The sequence below is a fragment of the Lissotriton vulgaris genome, chromosome 4_1, assembly GCF_964263255.1.
Source record: "Lissotriton vulgaris chromosome 4_1, aLisVul1.2, whole genome shotgun sequence".
NCBI lineage: Eukaryota > Metazoa > Chordata > Amphibia > Caudata > Salamandridae > Lissotriton > Lissotriton vulgaris.
Window position 1 is genome coordinate 504,136,997 of NC_141691.1, and position 17,087 is coordinate 504,154,083.

At 44.4% G+C, this 17,087-nt stretch overlaps 1 protein-coding gene across 1 annotated transcript in view; it reads left to right on the forward strand.

Moving 5' to 3' along the window:
- Window positions 1-957: 957 nt before the first annotated feature.
- The window catches only part of GABRA3 (gamma-aminobutyric acid type A receptor subunit alpha3), a 1,805,986-nt gene continuing 1,789,856 nt past the window's right edge, over window positions 958-17,087 (forward strand). The window contains exon 1 of the mRNA XM_086964657.1: window positions 958-1,328. The gene's annotated coding sequence lies outside the window, so the exon portion shown is untranslated. The remainder of the gene's footprint in view (window positions 1,329-17,087) is intronic.

The following is a 17,087-nucleotide window of genomic DNA, read 5'->3' on the forward strand; positions in this document are numbered from 1 at the left end:
GCTTGGAGAATAATTCCCAACAGAAGGACACACTTTGCTTATGAATTTTGGTTCTAAAAGTGATTTTAGCTATATACAAAAAAAAAGTCCTGGATACCTGAATGAACTGACAGATAGTATGTTGCCCTCCGACTAAAAAGAGTTTCTAGTTGCATTTAATATTAACTGTTGACGTCTGCTGTGACCTGTAGGTCAAAAGATGGAAATCCTGGGAAGGCAGAATCAGGTTTCCATCCTCCCGAGGTCGGTAACTCGAGTCCTGTACCTCGGGTAATAGTGCCATCTGTTCTATATTGTGCATAGAAAGGCAGGCGTGCGGCATGAAGCACTACATGGAATAAGTGATACTATAGAACGGACACGACGCAAGAGCACTGAAGAAGGCATTTTCGCCTCGACAGCATTTACTTCATCCTGGACGTGTTCTTATTTCAATCGCTTGTTATACGCTGCTCATAAGATGATTGCTTTCCATCAATTTTAGCAACTGCAATCATCCCTGAGCCCGGCTGAGCACAAAGCCCGCCAGATTTGACGAGGTATGCCCAATAACATAGCCGAGTGCCTTAGACACCTCTAAATGGCCCTGGTGCGAACAGGTGCCCGGCCCAGTGTCCCTGCACCAGCCTGCTGCCCGCCGCCGCCGCCGGGATGCCGCGGCTCCCCCTGCTCCGAAGGGTCTCGGCGGGGAGCGAGTGGGTGGGCAGGGGAATCCTCTGGCGTCTGCTATCAGCCTGGCTGCGGATGATGTGTATTTTCTGTCTCAGCGCTCCGCGAGAAGACGGGATCCGCTCAGACAGGGTTGTAAAACCCTCCCCCAGAGACTGGACAGGCAGCTGAGGAGGCGGGGGGCAGAGGGGTGTATAAACGCAGGGAGGGGGAAATGAGAATGCGTGGAGGAGGAAGAAGGAGGAGGAGGAGGCATTTCATTTTACATCACCCATCTCAGAACGGCGACGGAGACACGCAGGCAGTGCGCCTCTGTAGTACCTTTGGTTGCGCCTCCCCGCGCTCCCCTCTGCCTGCGCGCGCCTGCTACATCTGAGAGGATAAAACACTCTGCCGTCAAGTGAAGCACAAAATGCCCCCCTCTCCGCCGTCCCGGCCACTGCACCCGTAGGCACGGCGCCAGCATCTCAGCCCTGCTGCCAACAAACTCAGAATCAAAGGAGTCACCCAAGGTGGAAAGAAAGAGGGGAGACCTCCGCTCCTCCACAACGAATCAAAGCAAAAACTACTTCTGAGCCAAAACAAAGCACCCACGAACTTGCACAGGTGCTTCTCCCCGCGTATCCTGCGCGGGCTCCGGGAGGGGAGTGCAGAGGCGGGTAAGGAGCGATGCATGTTCCTTAATGTGTCCGTGTGCAGGTGTGAATGTATGTGGGCTGGAAGGAGGACGGACTTTTGGGGTGGCGTGTGGGCTTGTGGTGCTGCAGGCTGGCTGTTAGTGGTCGTAATACACCCCCTCAAGTGTCACGTAAAGCTGATTTGTCGGTGTTGTCTCGTTTGAAAAGGGGTCAAAGCGGCACTTTATTGGTAAATAGCAGACCAAGATGTACTGAAAACCTGCACAAAGAAATGTGGCATGAGACGTAAGGGTGGGCTGGTGTTTCTCTAACTTCACCCAGAAATGTGCTCGCCATTTGAAAATAAAGGCTTTGTTCGGCGGAACACTTATTCTCTGGGTTTTATTCAGAGCCCCCTCGCACACCACACTCGAGCAAGTGCACAGAAAAGTTGTAAACAATGGCTTTGCCAAGCGGAAATTGGACTCCTTTGCAGCCAAAGTACAGCGTTGATGAAATTAGACCCCATGGAAAAGAGGAATTCGTAATTAAAAAGAACGAAAACTCCCTTCTTGGGGTCAGGATATAGATTTTAATTTCTCCGTATCCCGAAGATGCAATTATTTTGCATTTTCTAACTTTAACGATACAAATTTGCATAGCAAAAAGGAAAGCTGTAAACTATGAGGTCATTTAAACATGTACTAATTAGAAGCAATGCAGGTGTGCGTTTGTTAATGAGAGCTCTGCGTAGGTATGGTGAATGTGCATACATGTATACATGTATGTCTATGATATGGGTGTGTACACTCTATTTGTCTATATATATATATACATCTCAATACTTTCTCTCTATATATACACATACATACGTCATTCAAATGTTTAGTAATATATACATTTTGCGCAATTCATATATATATATATATATATCCAGGTGCAAATACTCATAAGTATGCATATTACTTTTTTGTGATGCATATTCATTTATATTAATGCGCATGCATACAAATGAATACAGGTGCATACACCTGGACGCGTCAGAACAACTGTCATGCTTCTGTGTTTATGTGTGTGTGCGCGCGCACGCGCGCTCGTGTGGTTCATGTGCATAAACAGGTTTATTTCCCGTTCTGGCAATGTTGCCAGTTTCCTGAAATATTCTTTTGACACCTGATCGTCTATGGTTTAGCTAAGCTGCTGAAAGTAGTAAATACAGCGTGTTGTACCGCCTCTTTCTGAGAGGTGCTGGCGTGCCTAAAACAAGCCACTATTTGGGCTCTCTCCAGCGCTGGCTGAGGAAAGAGCGCTCCAAGCAGCTTGGCTTGGATGCGGGCTCCGTCAGCTGGAGTCACTTGTGCATGCAGCAGTCTGGTGGCATTTCCTATCGCTGCCTGGGCTGCTGCTTACACTTGCTTGAAGGTCTACTGCAGTGGAGGGAAACGCGCAGCTTCTGCTGAGAGAGTGGCTGTCTCGGCAGCCGCTGCGCCTCGTCCACGGATGCGGATTCACTGTACCACGCGCGCGTCTGCAGTGAGTTCCCTCCTTACAAGACACGATGGCAGCGCAGTTCTGGGATACCGTGATGCAGGCAGTGCCTTAGAACACCTGTGAAGCCAGCAGTGTCCTTTTGTCGCCTAAAAGTGTGCACTTCGTGACCGCATCGTCCTATGATTGGCAGCACAGTCTGGGTGCCTGCCTGTGCCGAGCGCGGGAGTGCCGAGAGCTGCATGGCTGTCGGGCCGGCTCACAGGGGCGGAGAGGGCATCGATCGGGGCTGTGCCCATGGGTGGCCGCTCTCTCTCAGGGGGTGGGGTGGATGATGGAGCACGCGGGGGCGGTGGGAGGGCGGGGGCGCACTGTCCAGGCTCCAGAGAGAGGTAAACGCTGCTGTGTGAGGCGGCGACATGTGAGACAGGGTGACACACAAAGCCGCCAGCTCCAATCTCGGGCAGGGCAGGCAGGGCACGGCGGGCTTTGTGATAAACGGCGCATGCTTGTAATTGGTCTTCGGCTGGGAGGGGAAGTGGCGCGAGCCTCTTTGGATCTCAGCTTTTAATCGTTTTTTTCGACCTTTTACCAAGCTGGGGGCATGCGAGGTCCGTTCGGAGTATTTATCACACACCCTGCGAGGGGTTGGGGTGCACAGTTCGTATTCGTATCTGCCCTTCCGGGGGCTGGGTGTTACTATCGTTTGTCACCCGTACCTGTGGATGAGAAACCACTGCTAAACCAGGAAGGAATACATTTAATTACACTCATTGCATCCAACTCTCTGCATCTAAATTGCGCTAATGTCACGGACAACCAGGGTCCCTCTGCACGTTTGGACCAGAGACCCCTACAAACCCCCCACTCCTGTGTGTGTGAGGACTGGCTGGGTCTTTCTCGACTACAGGCACAGGTCTTCAGCAGTGTTTAGGGTGTTCCGACTGGAGGCGACTGATTCAAATAATGGGGGCTAGAGATATCCTGTCCCTGTCCTAACCCCGACCTCCCCCCCCCCCCTCCCTCCTCCTGTCCCCCCACCGCTTTGGGGCTTGCTCTGCATGTGAAAGACTGCAGCGTGAAGTTGCGCGAAGCTGTGCTGTGTTCTCCAGTGACAGAACTGATGCGCAGTAGACGGGAAAGAGAAGCTGGTTTTATTTCTAGCTCTTTCAAGGTTTATGCCAGATACCTCTATTTTAATCCGAGTTACTTCAGAAGGGGTGCTTTTGATAAGAGATAATAGGGTCAGAGGTTCACGCCCCAATGCAGATCTCCCCCCGGGGCAGCATTTAGCGGTCAGCGGGGTCGCAGCTGCTACCTTGCAGCACTGCACTTGGTACCCTTGATCCCAGGGGCCGTAAAGGCAGCAGCAGGAGCAAACTCAGCAGGGCTCTTGTGAACCCTGCCTACTCCGTACACACCCCCCCCCCCTCACCCTTTTTTAGCCCTTTGCCTGCAAACAAGAGGCTGTAAAGCGCCTAAAGACAGGAATGGGGTTCCAGTTCTGTGATGTCATCAGGGACAAAGGGCAGAGACGGCCTTCGCTCGCAGATCGCCTGGGTGGGAAGAATTCCGCACGGTGCACCTGCCTCGGTGTATTCATTAGCGTCCACACCCTCGCACTTTAGCTAATGAATACACCGAGGCAGGTGGCATGTGGCAGTCGCTCTTGTGTTCTCAGGCCGGACCCGGGATGGTTAGATCAGAACAGTGACTGACGGGCCTCTCTGAACACATACATCTTCACTCCTCCCCAACTCACATGAACTACTGTCGACTTCGCTTCGTCATGCTGGTACCCAATTGTTGAGGGAAAGAAGGGGGTTTATTGGTAAATGGCAGCAGGGGGAGGAGATAGGAGTAGACGGAAAGGGGTTGGTGGGTAACAAAAAAAGGCATCTCCAGCATGTAAAGAATATGTTACAGCAGGTAAAACGTACAGACTGGACACAAGTGACAAGGGGCCACTATTTACAGGACCCTAATGCAGGTAGCGCTGGGTACCCCTCTGAAGGTTGGCACTCAGCACGTCATAGCTTCCATTTGTGCAGAAGCTGCCAGAGCGCCAGGGCTCAGTGGCCTGAAGGGCGCACTGAACCTCGATTCTTGCTGTATCTCACAGTTCAAACGGCGGCTCCAGGACCCTTTCCCTTACTCGCACTAGGGCCCAAGACACACTGGCTACTCCACTGGCGCTTGGGGCGTGGGCCCAGCTTGCCCAAGACAAAGGGTCTGTGATGTCACTTCCTCTAACCCTTGCAATTTGGTGAATTGACATAAATCAATCTCTCTGGAATTGTCAGTTCCACATGAATTGAGCTAAGCAGCGGGGAGGTTTCGGTCTGAATGTTTGTTATTTCTCAGGAATTGTGGACATCAGCACAAAAACTCCAACATTCATGGCTTATTAGAGAACCCTGCTTCAAACGTCTTACTACGAGATTCAAAATGCATGTCTGCGTGCTTGTACTTTGTCTTAGGCACTAGTCATAAAATGCCATGGGCATCATTTTCTGGAATGTTTCTTCCCTGTATTACTTTATTGTGGATTTTGAACTCATTTAATAGATTTTCAACCTAAAGTAAGACTAAGTGAATTGACATTGAGTTGGTTCCTTTCACTGCTCCCACATAGAAAGCGATCACATGTGCCACACATTTACCTGGAGCATGCAGTCAACCTAAACATGATCTGTCATGTTTACCCACAGCACAGAAGGAAAGGCCAATCCAGAGCATTCAGACAACCTAAAAATGAACTGTCATGCTGTATCATGTGTACTCACAGCACACATAAGGAAAAGCCAAACCAGAGCATCCAGCCAACCTAAAAATCAACTGTCATACCAGGTCATGTTTACCCACAGCACGAAAAGAAAAAACAACCTAGTGCATTCAGTCATTTAGAATTGTACTGTCCTGCTCTGTTTACCCCAGCACAGAAGAAACACAAAACTCAGATCTGCAATCATTATAAAATGGTACTGTCCTGCCATTTCATGTTTAGCCCTGACACACAAACATGCTAATCTAGAAAATATAATCACTCTAAAGATGTACTGTCTTGTCATGGCATGCGTTCTCTTGGCGCAGAAGGGTATACCGACCAAAAACATGCAATCAAAATGTACAGGCCTGTCTAGTTTACCCATGAAGCGGAAGAGAAGCCACCCGGAACGGACAAGCACCCTTAAATGAATGATCCGCTGTGTCATGTTAAGCCATGCATAAAAGAGAACGCCAAGCTAGATCATGGAATTGTCCTAAAATGTACTGTCCAGCCATGTCTACTCATAATAATGCATAAGGAAAATCACCCCAGAACATGCAATCTTCCTAAAACATATTGCCCCTTCATGGTTACCCCTAGCTTAGAAGAGAAAGCCAACCCAGAGCATTCAGTTATCCAAAATCCACTGTAATTTTAAGTTTAGTCCTTACACTGAAGAGAAATCCAACTCAAAAATGTACTATTTGGGGATTGTTGTCACTGAGGCAGAAGATAAAGCCTATGCATGGCATGTAATCACTCCAAACATGTACCGTTCTGTGATGGTTATCACTAAGGCAGAAGAGAAAGCCAACTCAAAACATACAGTGATCGAAACATGTATAACCTTTTGTGTATATATCAGGTCAGACAAGAAAGCCAATTCAGAACACACAACAACCCTAAAGTGCACGCCCATGTCATCATGTCTACACGTGGTGCAGAAACAAAAAATCTACCTTGAATATGCAATCATCCTAGAAATGTACTGCCAAGTCATTTTGACCGGGTTCAGAAAAGGGAGCATACCCAGGGCATGCAATCATCCCACAAATATACTCATCTGTGATGTTTATACCTGAGGCAGAAGAGAGAGCCAGCGATTCTAAAACCATGCAGTCCTTTTATGCCTAAGCCAGGTTAGACATGAAAGTCAATCAACTATAATTATACCATAAATACAGAGCCAAGTCATGTGTGCACATGGGAAAGAAGAGAATATATAACCAGAACCCACAACCACCCTAAAATGTAATGTGCTTTGATTGATACCACTGTCGCTGAAGAGAACGTCTACGCACACCATCTAATCACTGAAAAAGTACTGTACTATCCTGCTATATTTACATCTGCACAAAAATACAATCTACCAATTCCAATTCCAATTCCAAAAATTCTTTATTTCGGCCACGTAGGCCATAAAAGATGCAATAAAATACAATACATATATTTAAAACACAATATTTACATATAAAAATTCTACTGGACCCACATGGGGTAGGGAATGCAAGGTAGTACCAGTTCAGTCCCGTCAATGTGCCACTATTATGAGCATTGTCCATGTTACCGGGTTGAGAAAAGGGAGCATACCCAGGGCATGCAATCATCCCACAAATATACTATTCTGTGATGTTTATACCTGAGGCAGAAGAGAGAGCCAGCGATTCTAAAACCATGCAGTCCTTTTATGCCTAAGCCAGGTTAGACACGAAAGTCAATCACCTATAATTATACCAAAAATACAGAGCCAAGTCCTGTGTGCACATGGGAAAGAAGAGAATATATATAACCAGAACTCACAGCCACCCAAAAATGCAATGTGCTTTGATTCATACCACTGCCGCTGAAGAGAACGTCTACGCACACCATCTAATCACTCTGAAAATGTACTGTACTATCCTGCTATATTTACATCTGCACAGAAAGTACAATCTACCCCAAACAAACAATCACCCTAAAAAGGAACTGCCAGGCCATATTTACATGGCACAAAAGATAAAGTCTACATAGAACACCAGATCCTAAAAATACACTGTCAAGTCATTTTTGCCTCTGGTGCAAAAAAAGGAGAACCCGAATAGCTGATGTTTCTGAAATGTACTGTTCTGCCATCCCATGTTTACTCCTGGCACTGATGATAAAGTCATAGATGAAAGTCTAAAATTGTGCAATGTAAGAAAATATAATCACACTGAAAAACTGCCTAGTAGTTTACGTTACAATCTATATGTAAATATTTGAACATGTTGCTCTATTTCAAATGTCCTACAGGAGTGTCTTGAATCAAATCAGCTGCCATTAATCCTAGAGGATCTGATTTACATCTTGGTGACAGGTTACTCCTTCACATCAGTGGCAGATATCCTGTCCGGATCTATGACAGAATTTCGACAGACAGAATTTCGACCTACACAAATATCGGCGTAATTATATCGATAGCAAAAATATCGACGCCCTATGTACAACATGGTAAGTACCAAAATATCGAAAAAATAATATCGATGTTAAAAATATCGTTGTTAAATATATCGATTTTTTTAAAATTTAAAATAACATAAAAAAATTGTAAATAATACTTATTAATTACTTAAACATATTTAAATATATGTAATAATTGTTAAAAAAAATAATAATACATATTTAATAAAAAAATAAAATGATAAATCATATATAATATATAATTACTTAACAATAATTACTATTCCCACTCCAGTGGGTGCAACAGTAGGGAAAACTGACCCTGAACACTAAAAATACCCCTTTACCCAAAAACCTAAAACTGACCCTGAACCCTAAAAATACCCCTTTACCCATAAACTGAAAACTGACCCTGAACCCTAAAAATACCCCTTTACCAAAGAACTGAAAACTGACCCTGAACCCTAAAAAATACCCCTTTACCAAAGAACTGAAAACTGACCCTGAACCCAAAAAATACCCCTTTACCCAAAAACTGAAAACTGACCCTGAACCCTAAAAATACCCCTTTACCCAAAAACTGAAAACTGACCCTGAACCCTAAAAATACCCCTTTACCAAAGAACTGAAAACTGACCCTGAACCCTAAAAATACCCCTTTACCCAAAAACTGAAAACTGACCCTGAACACTAAAAATACCCCTTTACCCAAAAACTGAAAACTGACCCTGAACCCTAAAAATACCCCTTTACCCAAAAACTGAAAACTGACCCTGAACACTAAAATTACCCCTTTACCCAAAAACTGAAAACTGACCCTGAACCCTAAAAATACCCCTTTACCCAAAAACTGAAAACTGACCCTGAACCCTAAAAATACCCCTTTACCCAAAAACTGAAAACTGACCCTGAACCCTAAAAATACCCCTTTACCAAAGAACTGAAAACTGACCCTGAACCCTAAAAATACCCCTTTACCCAAAAACTGAAAACTGACCCTGAACCCTAAAAATACCCCTTTACCCAAAAACTGAAAACTGACCCTGAACCCTAAAAATACCCCTTTACCAAAAATTAATTAATATTACAAATAAATTACTTCCCACCCTATTCCCCTATAAACCCACAACCCGCTCCAGTAGTAAAACATATAATTTAGTTAAAAATATACATAAATTATCAATTAATTAATCAATTAATCAATTAAAATAAATCATTGCCAATTAATATTTAATTGCAAAATAAATTAATCATTGAAAAATAATTATTTAATTACAAATAAATTACTTCCCACCCTATTCCCCTATAAACCCACAACCCGCTGTGGTAGTAAAACATATAATTTAGTTAAAAATATACATAAATTATCAATTAATTAATCAATTAATCAATTAAAATAAATCATTGCCAATTAATATTTAATTGCAAAATAAATTAATAATTGAAAAATAATTATTTAATTACAAATAAATTACTTCCCACCCTATTCCCCTATAAACCCACAACCCGCTGTGGTAGTAAAACATATTATTTACTTTTATATATTTTTAAATTATAAAAACATATTAAACACATATTATAACAATTAATTTAAATACTTAACTAATATTTCTAACACATATTAGTAAATCGAAATTACTTACATCGATATATATGCTATCGATATTAGTGATTTCGATATTACTTACCTTAGGGTCGATATTCTGGCCATCGATATTCTGGACATCGATATTCTGTCCCATCGATATTAGCAACTCGATATAAGTGTAGGTCGAAATTAAAAACTCGATATTTTGACTGTTTACCATCCTGTCCACCGAAATATAAATTCCATACGATATAATAGGTTTTATATTTCGGCGGACGGGATATAAATCACCATTGTGATGGAGTGAGTACCCAATCCACCAAAATCTAAATTAAGCCCTATGTGTCTTTTTTTTGGTTTACAATTGAATGCATTACTTGATAATTCAAGATTATTAGGTTGTGAAATCAATCTGAGATTTAAAGATCAATTTTAAAATCTGAGGCTTGCTGATTGTGACACTGTGTAGCCAGGCTCCGGGTTAGAAATGAGATTTACATTTTAAATAGACACAGAAATGCCAACATAACTCAATATGTTGGCACCGATTAAACAGTTCTTGGACGGTGGTGGTTCCAATGGCTAATGCTGTTCAAACCTTATGAGAATAGATCACATCTGCTTATTTTCTTTGATGATGGAAAAAGTCTGCATTGAGCCAAAGATTGTCGGAAATTGAAGATTCTGCCTGGCTTTTTTAAACATCTCTATCTCAGTGGGCTTGTGAATGAGGGAGTGAGCAAGTCTGTAAATGAATGAGCAAATGAAGAATTGAATGCATGAATAAGTGAGCAAATGAGTGAGAAGTAATCATGTCAGTGCAAGGCTAAATATATGAGTGAGTGAGGAAGAGTTTGAGAGCTTGTGTAATGCTAAGAGTGAGTGGATGGGTGAGTGGGTCATTGAATGACTGAATACGCAAGTAGATGCCTGAGGGAGTAGGAGAATATTGAGTGAGTATAAATCTCGTACTCCGCACACTGTGCATTTAATTGCCTTCACAGTGCAGCGAACTGAACATAATCGATTGGCATTTAAAGAAGTGTTCATGATTCTATTGGAACAAATACACTCAGAACTTTAGTATCTGATCATGAAAGTTCTGGGCGGACAGTGCAGATTTTAGTCACTTTGAGAAGTTTCAAAGTGGAGGAGCATAGCAAACAAGCAAGAAATAATTCAAGGACACTAAGACTTTTGTGGACCCCGATTAACAATATGTATTTAATTCAAACTGCTATTGGAAATCACTAGTGATAGAGACACTTTGTGCACTAAAGAAGCACCGTACTTCAGTACAGAAATCAATCTACTATCCAAGTCCTACATTTTTGTAAATAGATGATTTCTATTTTTTTCAAGAATAAGGCCCTTTAGACCTGAAAATTGTCAGTTATGCACAGGAAAACTTGGCAGCAGTATTAAGGATGAATTTAGCAAGGCTAAACTAACTCAAATATGACTGTCACTATGATGATTATGGTTTAAAGAAAAAGTTGCTGCAAAATCTTAATTTGTGACTATCATTTTTGCATGAGGTACTAAGAGTCAATTTGCAAAAAGTGATAGCAAATTGTACACCAATATTTTGTGAATGGAATCTGATTTTACGAACCGAACTATGTATTTAGAACGATTGGTGAAATCGCCTTAACAAGGGGTTGCAGAATGAACTGCAAATACATATGTGGTGGCCTTTAAGGGATAACAGGCCATCATTGCAATGCTTGCAACCTTTTTTTTTCTTCAGCAAACCGATTCCTTTAAAGAAACCAGCACTGCTTTTTTCCCCAACCAAGGTTCCGATTTAGGAAAACTTCAGAAGGAGCAGACGGTGATCCTTTGGACCACTGCCCACTCCCTCTGATCCTGCTAACATGATTGTCAAAGGGTAAAGGTCCCAAAGGTCCCCCTTTCCTTTTGTGTTTCAGGTATTACCTCCTTTGAGGGGTCGGTAACGGGTCAATGGTTTGTGACTCTAAATGTGGTTGCAAACCATTGATACTTAGATTACAGATCACAATTTGGAAGGAACACCCCCTTCACACCTACTAAATTGTGATTTGGTATGGATCGTAGAATCCATTTTATGAGTCTCAAAGTAACTTTTCTGACTCTTAAAATGGGTTTTGCGCGTACTAAATATGGATTTGTTTTAGGCAACGCAGTGATTTTGCGAATCACAAGGTTTACAGTTGCATAACCCTTTAGGCCATCAGGCCCCTTGTTACTAGTCTGAATTCTGGTGAAAGGATACTCTGGGAGATACATGCTAATATGGATGAACATTATATAAAAACAGCTTTGAATCCATTGTGACTGTAGAGTGCTGACTTTCATAACATTATCTGCAACACCTAAAAAACATAAACTGTGGTGATAAAGAATTGAAACCAAAGGTCACAGAGGAACATTAAATTGCATTAAAGATAGATGAATCCTGAGGGACCACACAAAGAGAAGCAAAGTGTTGATGGTCAAATTCTTCAATGTGTGTTTTCAGGCCTTTATTACCCTGATGAGGTGTCAACTATGAAAAATAAAATAGGCATCTGAGGGTCTAGGAAGATGTCCACTGAAGCTCAGGGTGCTGATCTAGAAGGACCAGAGTTAGTTGGAGTGCAGGATAAAGCTCTTCATTGCAGAGACAAGAATTCACTATTGTGGATTTTGTGGTGCATTTGACTGGGATAGCTTTAAAACCGCATAGCATATATGCAGGACTGGAAATACACTGCTTTGCTGAAAAACTGGGAAACAAGAACTTGGAAATGTTATTAGGTTTGGGTAGATCTTCCTATCAATGACAGACTGGTTTACCCTTTAAAAACCCTACTGACCCGCTCTAAAGAAGAGAATGACTGTGGAATTGGAGAGGAACGGTTTCCCTGCTTGCTACGTAGAGGTAATTCTGGGCTAGATGTATCAACATACCCTTTTGCGATTTCCAAATAGCGATTTTTGAGGAATCGCTATTTCGCTATTTAGGAATTGCAAAATGGCATGTATGTAGAAATTCGCTATTTTTTAGCGATTTCTTAATATTCCTTTTTTGCGATTAGCAAATTGCTAATCCCAAATAAGGAATAATTTCCCATTCATTTCTATGGGCCAGGAGGCCCATAGGAATGAATGTGAAATTATTCTCAATTTGCGATTCGCAATTTGCTAATCGCAAATTGAAAATAATTTCAAGGGTGCAGGGGTGTCTCAAGGACACCCTGCTGCACCCCTGAAAATGACATGTTTGCGCATATGGCGCACATACATGCCCTAAGGGCATGTATGAGCGTCACATGGCACCTTTACAAATTGCATAAAGTGCATTTGTAAAAGAATTCGCAAATTACCACCAACAACAAGTTGGTGGTAATTTGCGATTTCTTAGCCAAAATTTGCTAAAATGAAATGTTTCATACATAACATTTAAGAAATCGCAATTTGCGATTTCTTAAATGCTTGCGCAATGTTAAGGAATCGCAAAATTTGCGATCCCTTAATATTACTAACTTTTTGCATGATACATATCATTTCCCGTTTTTCTTGTCGCCAACGCTGCTATTTTGCGAATCGCAGCGTTTGCGACAAGAAAAAAGCTTGATACATCTACCCCTCTGTTTGCCTGTCAGGCACCTCTGAAAATAAATATCCCCTTTCCAGTTGTCAATTCTTATTGCTTAAGTTGGTGGTGCCAGTCACCAGCGGATCCAGTTTGCTAGAGAGTGTCAAGTCCTGCCAGTGAAGATTGCCTGCCGATGTTTAATTTCCTTTCCGTGGTGCACTGTGCCAAATGTACAGCGATAGAAGGAAGTATTTTAGGTCCTAGTAGGTTCTAGAATTTTGATCTCGGAACCCGAGTTTTGGGCAGTCTGAGGAGTTAGTTGTAAGATCTGAGGCATTTTCTGTAGTGAAATATTTCACCAGAATTTTGGGAAATTTTTCCAGTGGTCAACCAGAGTCAATGTTTAAATTCTCTCTGAAATAGACACACGATTAGCAGATTCAACTTCGCTGTTTTCCCACTGAGCACTTGGCACTCCTAATAATTACATTAGAATTTGTGGTGCCCTGGTGGACATACATTTTTGTATCTAACTGCATTCACGTGGAGGTTAGCCATAGAAGGCACATTGGTCAGCTCAACTGCATGGAGAAGACTGGGTTTGTTCTTATTTTTTTATTTTAAATAGGACAGCATTGAAATTGCGTCTTCATTGCTTTTGTGTGTGTGTGTTTGTGTGTGTATGTGCGTGTGGGGGGGGGGGTAGGTTGTTATATTTATAGCTCGTGTACCTGACATCTGATTTTATATTAAAATTCTATTTTATTTAGCTAACATAGTTTAGGTATTTTAAGGTCAATATTTCTCAACTGTTTTCTTGATTGGCTAATTGTTGCACAAAATACTGCAGGCCGGTTCTATGAGAAAGGCTTTGCTGCTTCAGTCAAGGCACCAAAGGCGAGCCAGCAAAGCGTCCTAGAAACCAGTTTAACTTTGTTGGGTTTTGTTTTTCTAGCATTGATGGGAGCTCAAATGAGGAGTATTTCCTTTCTCCCCCATACCATCACAGTCCGACTCCCTACAGGTGGGAACTAGGTCTGAAGGTTATTTTCTTAGGGTGCTGATGTTAGCTGGAATACCATTTTTCCCCCTGTGGTCAGTGGCAGATAATTATTTCTCACTTACTGTTTCTCTGACATTAATAAGACTCCAGCCCCACCGCAATGAATGAAGATTGAATAATTAGATTAGAAGGACAAAAGGGTATTAATGAGATAGTTTTAGTCCCAGCACGGCATGATTGCCTTCTTGTGCTGTGCAGCAGCGATTCTAAAAAATGATATTTGGATTTACCGAATGCAGCGTAATATGTATGAAATGCATTACATGGTTCATAGTTGCTGCCAGGAAAATACATACAAATGTAACAATTGTTTTTGCTAATGTCAAGTCTAAGAAACAATGATTCTTTTGCCTAATTAAGTTTGTACATCTGATCGCATGCATGTATGTATTTATACACGAGAGTAGACCATATCTGTCACCGAAGACTTTCGGCTACAAATGAAAGACCCCTCATTCAGGAAAAGTGGTTGCCATCAGTTACACATTACACTGCAAGTAATTTAATATTTGAATCGTCGTTATCTTCCTGTTAGTAACATCATATTAAAATGCACACATTTACTTACAACTTACAACCAGGGTGTTGGACTTGGCCTTTTTGGCAGGTTAACCCCTAAACTTTTTGCTTTTAAATATGACCTGGTGTTAGTTGTTTTTGGCTTCTGCGCACTTTAACACTGTGTCCCAGTGTAAAGTGCTTGCGCAATCTAAGTGCGTGTGGTGAGATTGGCCTGCCCTTCCATGGGAATGCATGAGGAATATGTGTGTCCATGGAAGTTCCTGATGTGTGGGGAGTTCAGGGGTGAATTTGGTATGTGCAAACTCAGGAGATTGAATGCTGCGCAACGGTGTTCTCAGATTTAATATGGCTAGTGTTGAAGTGCCACTTCTAGAAGTTGGCATGTCTGCGTGCAGTGAATGTGGATTGCCTGTCTGGCTTGTAAGTGACAGGGGCTGGCTGGTGTGCCTGGCTCAGGAGTCAGGATGGGTCTTTCCGGTGGTGAATGGGGAGATCTGCATGCAGATGGGAGGAAGGAGTGCACCTGGGACCTGAAAAGGACTGTGCCTTCTCTCCACAATGCTGGCTCCACCCCCCTGTGGTGCGTCTGATGTCCCCAGCCTGCCCTGTGAATAGGGAGAGGGGATGAGCACAACAAAGTGCTCTAAAACCAGTTGCATCTGGTTTTCTCTTAACCCTGTGCTAGGAGACAAAGGAAAATGTGTATAGAAAGGGGCGGTGATCCCATGAAATTTTCTTTCTCTGTGACCTAACTTGAGGGGGACCTGCTGCTGCTGCTGGGTGTCAGAAGGACCACCACTGGGGACTGCCTCCCTGCTGGAGGGCCCTGTGAGCTGGCCCCTGGGCCCAGCCTTTGCCCTCCTGCCTTCTGATAGACTTGCTTTTGGACTCTGCACCCCAAGCACCTGGGAAGCGCCACATCTGCATTGCCCTGAAGAGCACTTATGGTGGTGCCTTTTCCGTTGCAGAGCAGCGCACCTACTTGTGAGTGGCAGCACGGAGCTACGATCATTTTCAGGTGGGGATCCCCCTACCTTTGTGCCCAAGCGGGTGCCTACCCCGCGTTTGTGGTAACTGACTGATCGAGTTTGGCGCGGGTTCCCACCCCGCATCTTTGCTGTTTTTTACATATCCCTAGCAGGTGCCCACCCCGCCAGGGACGCTGGGTATTCAAGAGGGAGCCTACCCCTCATCTGCACCGCATCACCGCGTGGCCCGGGATAGCCGAGAAACGCAGCCGCAACCCGGGAAACTCAGGAAACCCAGGAAGTCAGTCGGCTGCAGCGGAGACATGGGCGGAGCTTGATGAGGAAGCAGCCGGAACCTACCTCGTGCTCCTGCGTGTGCCCATGAAAACAGACCGCGAGAAGAGAGGAAGCCGGAAGCCGCCGGGAGCCCACCCCGCGCTCCGGCACCCAAGTGCAAAGTGAGCAGTTCGGGACACCAGCTCCCCAACTGCTCACTTCGCCCTTGGGCGCCGGAGTCCCGAAATCTCCGCCTTAAGAGAACGCAGGCGGGAGTCTACCCCACGCTGGGGCGTGAGCGAGACCCGAAGAGCAGGTCGAGAAGCAGCCTGTCCTGTAGCGGGGCTCCCGTAGCACGAGGAGAGCCCCACAGGTCTAACCCTCGTCCGTCCCGATGTGGAGGAAGCCTAAGGCAGCGCCACCGGCAGGCAGCAGGTCGTCCAGGGAGATCCACGGGTACAGCCTGAGCCCTGCAGTCTAGCCGGTGAGTGGGGCTCGGTGTTGAAGGGGTTGGGGGGTGTGTTGGGGCACATGGCCAGGTGACCGCCCCCCTCCTGACAGTACTCAGTTCTTTGGGGACAGCACCATGGCTGCAGTGGGGAGGCAGGTTGTGTAAAGATGCCCCAGTAAGAGCCCAGAGGGGCCCAGGATTTTTCCCCCGCATTTGCCCCAACGCGTCTCATAATTTCTCTGAAGAGCCCTGTGTGGCTCCCACGAGGCGGCACATTATTACTCAAAGGGCCAGAGGGGCCTGTGGGCATTTCCAGGCCCCACTGTGGTACCGAGTCTGTGTTGTACATTCCAGCTGCCCGATGACTAGAGGGCAGCTGCACCATGGCCATGGTCGTTTAAAGGGCCAGAGGGGCCCTTGTTCTTTTCCCACGTGGGGCACAGTTGTTTTCAGAGCCTAGGTGGCTCTAACGTGTTGCTGATTGTTTTCCAGAGCCCTGTGGCTCCCCGAAGGGGGCACATTTGTTTAAAGGGCCACTGAGAGCCCAAGCCTCATTTTGTGATTTTACAGCTGCCCAGCAATTAGTGGGCAGCTGCCACATTTAGGCTGCTCTTTTCCCTTGTTGCTTTCGCTGGGTGTGCAGCCAGCCCGGACATTCTGGACTAAGGGTATTTGAGCCCCATGGAAGGCCAGAT